Here is a 6589-nt window from a genome sequence, read left to right as displayed (position 1 = left end):
CATCCAACATCAGTTACAGTAGCACATTGACAGGGAACTGCCAGAAGTTCAGAAGAAGGTGTAGGCCAAGGGATAGCATCGCTGATGTTTATTTATGTTTCATTGGCTATGCAAAGGCATCCGACTGTGTGGACCATAATAATCTGTGGAAAACCTTGAGAAGAATGGGAGTTCTGAAATACTTCATTGTGTTTATTCAGAACTTGTACATGGATCAAGAGGCATTTGTGCGACCAGAACAAGGGAACACTGTATGGTTTAAAATCATGAAAGGTGTGCATCAGGCTTGCATTTTCTCACCATACTTGTTCAATCTATATGCTGAGTAAATCATCAGAGAAACTGGGTTATATGAAGAAGACTATGGCATCAGGATTGGAGGAAGGCTTAATAACAACCGGAGGTATGTAGGTGGCATAGCCTTGCTTGCTGAAAGTCAGGAGGAATTAAAGCAACTAGGGCTGTAGTTCACACAGGTACAGGTTTATTCCAAACAAGACATGTTCAGACATGTCTCTGTGATCGTGTTTGGTACAGCAGAGGGGTGGTGAAAACGAGGAAGGCCCTCAATAAGATGGATTGACACAGTGGCTGCAGACGGGCTTTCTCAGCAACATATTTGTCTTCATCTTCTTAAGGTGCCTTTAGAAAGGGGCAAAACAAAACAGTGGCTTCTGAAGGAATCTACTGGGCCCATTCAATCCCACGTAGAGCGTTCAGTCAGAAGGCAATGGTGACTATATGTGTGTCATTCTTGCACACAGAACAATCACAGCAGTTTATTATGAAGAATTTTTAAGAAAACTGAAAATGCAAGTGGTGAGAAAAAGGCCCAGGAAACCTGTACTGAGAATTATTTTTATTTTTCCCAAAAGAGCAATGCACCTACTCATTATTTGAGGGCAGGGTAGGCTGTCTAATGAGAGTTTTGTTGGAAAATCTTACCCTGCCCTATAGCCCTGATCTTGCTCTTTCTAGTTTCTGTTCTTCCGAACTCAAATAACATTGAGGGAGTTCTTGCAGATGCCAAAACAGTAGTTTTGATGGGCTATAAATAGAAGCAGAATTCTTCAGGGATGGGTTCGAGAGATATAAACTCAGTCTTCAGAAGTATACAGCGCTAAATGGCAGAGATATCAAGAAACATTAGCCCCACATTCTGACATTTTTGATTCATAAATGTTTTATGATCTTATAATAATACTTTTTGATGTATCCTAGTACTTTTACATGTGTTTTTATATCTTGAATCTCATATTGTTGAGGCAGCACCCGCCTCATTGAAATAATGGTTTCAGTGTTCCAGGGAAAAGGACAGATATGAATTAGAACAAAGAAGTGACTGTCAAATATGATCGTTGAGTCTCTAGCGCAGGATTAATTTTGAAAGCACAGCTTTGTCAAGGGAGAAAAAGGGTTTTAAAGATTCTTTTAGCATACCCTAACTCATCAAGAACTAGGCCAAGTTTTTGTGAAGATTTCCCTTATAGGAAAAACACAGATGTTATAGGGTGTGGGGGGTGGGGAATTCCTTACCATAAGAGAAATCAGAGGGGGAAGCAGGTAACTTCTTATCCAGTGAATTGCGGGAAGAGGAAATTGATGACAGTAATGAAAGTAATTTTTAAGAATACAGTAACCCGAGTTCCATACTTTGGACACATTGTGAGGAGAGACCGATTCCTGGAGAAGGGCACCATGTTTGGTAAAGTTTGGTAAAGTAGAGGGACAGCAAAAAAAGGAAGGCTTCCGAGGAGATGGACTGAGACTTGGGCTGCAACAACGGGCTGAACAATTGTGAGGCTGGCAGAACAGAAGACAGGGCAGTGCTTTGTTCTGTGAGGCATAAGATCACTCTGGGTAGGATCAGGCACCATGGCACCTAGCCACAATAACCAACCTGTGTTCTCCCTTCAACTGCGACCCTAAGCTGCTCTTTCTGTTTTCAACTTCTACAAAACTTGCCTGTGTTGTGTGGAATAACACTTGACGGACTTTTTAAGGCTTCCCACTACACTTGGCACAACATCTTAACTCCTTTTCATAATGCAAGGAGCCCTGATAGTAGTGTGAGTTAAATATTGGGCTGTTGACTACAAGGTTGGTAGTTTCAAACCCACCAGTACTCCTCAGTAGAAAGATGAGGCTGTTTTCTTCTGGAAAGATGTACAGTCTTCAAAACTTTAAACAGCAGTCCTACTCAGCCATATGTAGGATTATTATATGTTGGAATTGACTCAATGATAGTGAGTTTTTTCATGGCTTATAAGGCTGTCTTGATTTTGCTCCTGTGTTAAGCTTTTTACATAAAATAGACCTCATCAGAGTGGTTTTGTCAAGTAGAGTTTTAGTTCTCTCCTTATTCCAAAGACAGAGCAGGTACAACACCTTGGCAAAATTATGAAAGACTTCTTGCACTCTACTTTGTGGGTGCATACTGAAGCCTAGACATCACATAAGCCTTTACCTTAGAGAAAAGAACAAACTGAGGTACGTCATGCCATGGCATTGAGGCATTTTAAGTTTACACCTGGTTGCAGCTGATTGAAGAAGCAATGACTGCCATTGAAAGCGTTTATGGTGTCAATGGATGCTCTTTTCTAGGAATCACCTCCTCTTTTCAAAGAAGAATAAAGAAGACGGAGAATGACAAAAGAAAATAACCATTTGCTGTCAAATGGAATGCCACTCATGGGAACTCCATGTGTGCAAGGGTGGAACTGTGCTCCACAATGATCCACTGGCAGATTTTTGGGGAAGTACATTACAAGGTCTTACTTTTGAGCCTCTTGGTGGATGTGAACTTCGGAATTTTTTGGCTAGCACAGAAATGCATTAACCATTTGCCCTGCCAAGGGACTCCAGTGGGTAAAAAAACAAACAAAACAAAACAACTGCCATTGAATTCATTCTGACTCATGATGACCCTATATGGGGTCTCTGAGAATGTACACTTTTATGGAAGCAGACAGCCTCAACTTTTCCCCATGAAGTGGGCTGGTGGGTTGCTGGGTAGTAGACCCAGTGCTTACTCCACAGTGCTACCAGAGGGTGTCTGCCAAATGAGAGAACGACTTTTCAGAAGACTCACAGATGAAATGTGCTAGACTGGGTTCTCTAGAGAAGCAAACCACATGCACACGTGGTTCATAGAGATCTTAAGCACAACTGAATGAAGCGCTGAAGCTCCGAGCTTCCCCTTTTCCTATACTAGTTTGTCCTATTATAAGCTGTATCAAGTCACCAGCTTCCCTATGCTTCTCAGATGGAGGAAACTGTGGAAAAATATCAAGCACTCAATCACCCAGAGTCTCCCTTCTCAACACTTTATTTACTTGTGATGATATTTTGGGTATCAACATTGCCACCTCACACCAATGGTTAACAGCACCTTCTTTACTAACTGGCATATTGCTTCATACTAACAGAGGCAGAGGTAGAGTTCTCAGTGCCTGGAAGTCTACTCAGACCGGAGAATGAATTTAGACAACTCATCCTTATGATTTTGTTTCTGTACAACCACTCTTGGTACCGAATGTGTTAGGCTGGGTTCTCTAGAACAAAGCTTCTTAAACTGTGGGTTGAAACCCCATATGGGGTCATGTAACTGAATGTAGAGTCACACACACAAAAAAATTGGCAATGGTAAAAGGTTTCTAAATGTGTAATGACCAAAAATCAATTCAAAATCAGATGAATAATGAATATGATGTGTTTCCAGAAGCACATACCTGTGTTGGAAAAATATTGAGCAAAAAAGGGTCAATAGTGGAAGAAGTTAAAGATGCCCTCATATATATGGAATATATGGAACCCTGGCAGTATAGTGGTTCCATGTTGGGCTGCTAACTGCAAGGTAAGCAGTTCAAAACCACCAGCCTCTCTGCAGGAGGAAGACAGGGCTCTCTACTCCTGTGAAGAGTTAGAGTCTCAGAAACTCACAGGAGTAGTTCTACCCAGCCCTACATGGTTGCTATGAGTTGTAACTGAGACGGCAGTGAGTTTGTATACACACACACATACACACACACACACATACACACACACACACACACAACCGGTGGTTTAGTGGTTGGGTGTTGGGCTGTGATCTACATGGTCTGAAGTTAAAACCACTAGCAGCAACTTGGGAGAAAGACTGGGCTTTTTACTCCCATAAATACTTACAGTCTTAGAAACCCAAGGGGGTTGCTATAAGTCAGCAGTGACTTGATAATAGTGAGTTTGAGAGTTGAGATAGAATATATATGTGTATATATATATCACTCTATTTACAAATGGACACACACACATGTCAAGAGACTGGCTCACAAACTTGTAGAAGAGGGTAAATCTCCAGCATGGTTTGTCTGTAGGTCAGATGTTTGGAGGCTCTTCCTGACTCACACACTTGGGTCACCAGGAAGTTGGAATACTACAGAGTGGCGGAGGCAGAGCCAAATGAATCCAAGGTTGATAGGCAATACAGCAGGCTGCTGGTAGTTCCTGTGATTGACAGGCAATATAGTGGGTCATTGGCTCCAAGAAACAGAGGTTGAGGAGACAGAGAAAGGGTCCGGACCCAGTAAGACTGAGGAGGGAGACTTCCCCCAGAGTCTGCTTAACGAGGTGTAGGTTACACCCTCAAGGAAATTTTCAATTACGTCCAGGCTTTGACCTGATTAAGGAGGTAGCACTCCACCCTGTTCTTCCCACATCTGCTTCACTACTCACAGAAGATCCCTTTGTGGAGATGAGTACATTATGCTTGACTACATCCTGGGAGAATCTTGGCCTTGCCAGGTTGACACAAAACCTAACACACTAGGCTTCTATTTTGATCTCATTGTCCAAGAGAACTCGAATGGCCCCATCAGCTGCAGGGCATAAATCCACTGCTATCGAGTTGATCCTGACACCTGGAGACCCAAAAGGACCGAAGAGAGGTCACTGCTCCTTAGGGTGTATAAGATTATAAATCTTCACAGGGGCCGAAAGCGGATCTTTCTTAGGCAGAGCAGCTGGTAATTTTGAATTACCAAACTTGTGATTGGCAGCCCCTGCTTATCCCACAGTAAATAACTATTTGCTAAATGATGAAACAAATGGAAAAAGAAGAAAGAGTTGGGGCTCCGAATCCTCTTCCCCATGTTAAAAGATGACTTTCTCAGTGATAGTTGCTAGCTGCCCAGGAGTTGGTTCCCACTAACAGCAGCCCTAGACACACACTGTGAACATCAGCTAGACTTGCTCTAGCCTCACAAGTCTCCAGAGATTTGAGCTCCTGAGGTACCCTTAAAGCTATGTGCTTTTCGTTAAAAAAAAAAAAGTCATTTTGGATAAGTAATGGTGAGCCATATTCAGCTATTTTGGCATGCGGGTGTTCCACCAGTTCTGCTGGTAGCTGCTTATATGCTGAGGACTCTCCCATGGTTCCGGGAGCACAGGTCCTTAGAAGGGCGAGGACCAGGCAAGTGAGCCAAGAAGCGCAGTCCCTCCAGGTAACACAAGGGTTGCCGGTTTTCTTCTAAGTTGCCTTTCTTTAAATCAACTCTAAGCTCCCCTTTGGAATGTGGAGTGGAAGACTAGGACAAAGGAGCTTCCTTTGAGGACTTCTTTGGGTACCTCCCTTTCTCTGATCAGATGCTTTGAGACCATTTTGCTCCTTTTATTTTTTATTTTACTCCTTTCTAACCACTAATTTGTCCTGTCTAAAGATTTGAATTAAATCTCATACCAGACTGCTTAATACCTGTCCAGTTTAAGTAGAAACGAAAAGCTGTCAATAGTGAGAGCAAAGTTTATCTCACCCAAAGAACAGGATTTGGATATTTATTTTTAAGATGCAAGGAGACATAAATAGCATTTCGCTACCCAGAAGAACAATGGTTAAAAAATTTTTTTATTCTGGGTTTTAAAATGGTCAGTGTTAAGAGTGTGTGCCTGAACCACGTGGCTAAAACAGTGGATTATACATTTAAAGGTCAATTATTTGCCATAGTTATAATGAAAATGAAAGGTGGAAGTGCAATTATAAATTGCTTAGGATGATCCAATGTTCAGTGTCGCAGTTTAGCTCGTTTGCCACTGGCGGTCACTCTAACGCAGGTTTCAGCCTTTTGATGATTTCAGCTTCTTTTAAGTCGTATCTGCTCGAAGGGCCACATCCGATGAAGTTAGGAGTATGGTAACAAAGCAACAAAATCTCAGATGGAGATTTTGATGAAAATTTCTTTCCGTCTTCCCCCAAAATCACTCCGATGAAGTCAATTTTGACAAATGGCGATCCTATAGGACAGAGTAGAACTGCCCCTGTGGATTTCCGGGACTGTCACTCTTTATTAGAGTAGAAAGCCTCCTCTTTCTCCTGCAAAGCGGCTGGTGGTTTCAAACTGCTGATCTCGCAGTTAGTGGCTCAACTCTTACCACTACACCCCAGATTCATAACCACGGATTTATTCAGGTAAGACTAGGATTCCCATGACTCAACTCCAACAGTTGCCTGTATCATTTTCTGTAGAAAAAAGAAATAGTAACACATTTTTTTCTTAAATATCCTTCCTTTCGAAGTGGTGTTAACAAACTCAGGGACAAGGGAACAACAAGTGAT

This window comes from Echinops telfairi, unplaced genomic scaffold (assembly GCF_000313985.2).
Source record: "Echinops telfairi isolate 266 unplaced genomic scaffold, ASM31398v2 ScPeMD7_7468;HRSCAF=8506_0, whole genome shotgun sequence".
In the NCBI taxonomy this organism is placed as follows: Eukaryota; Metazoa; Chordata; class Mammalia; order Afrosoricida; family Tenrecidae; genus Echinops; species Echinops telfairi.
This window is presented reverse-complemented; position numbering follows the sequence as displayed.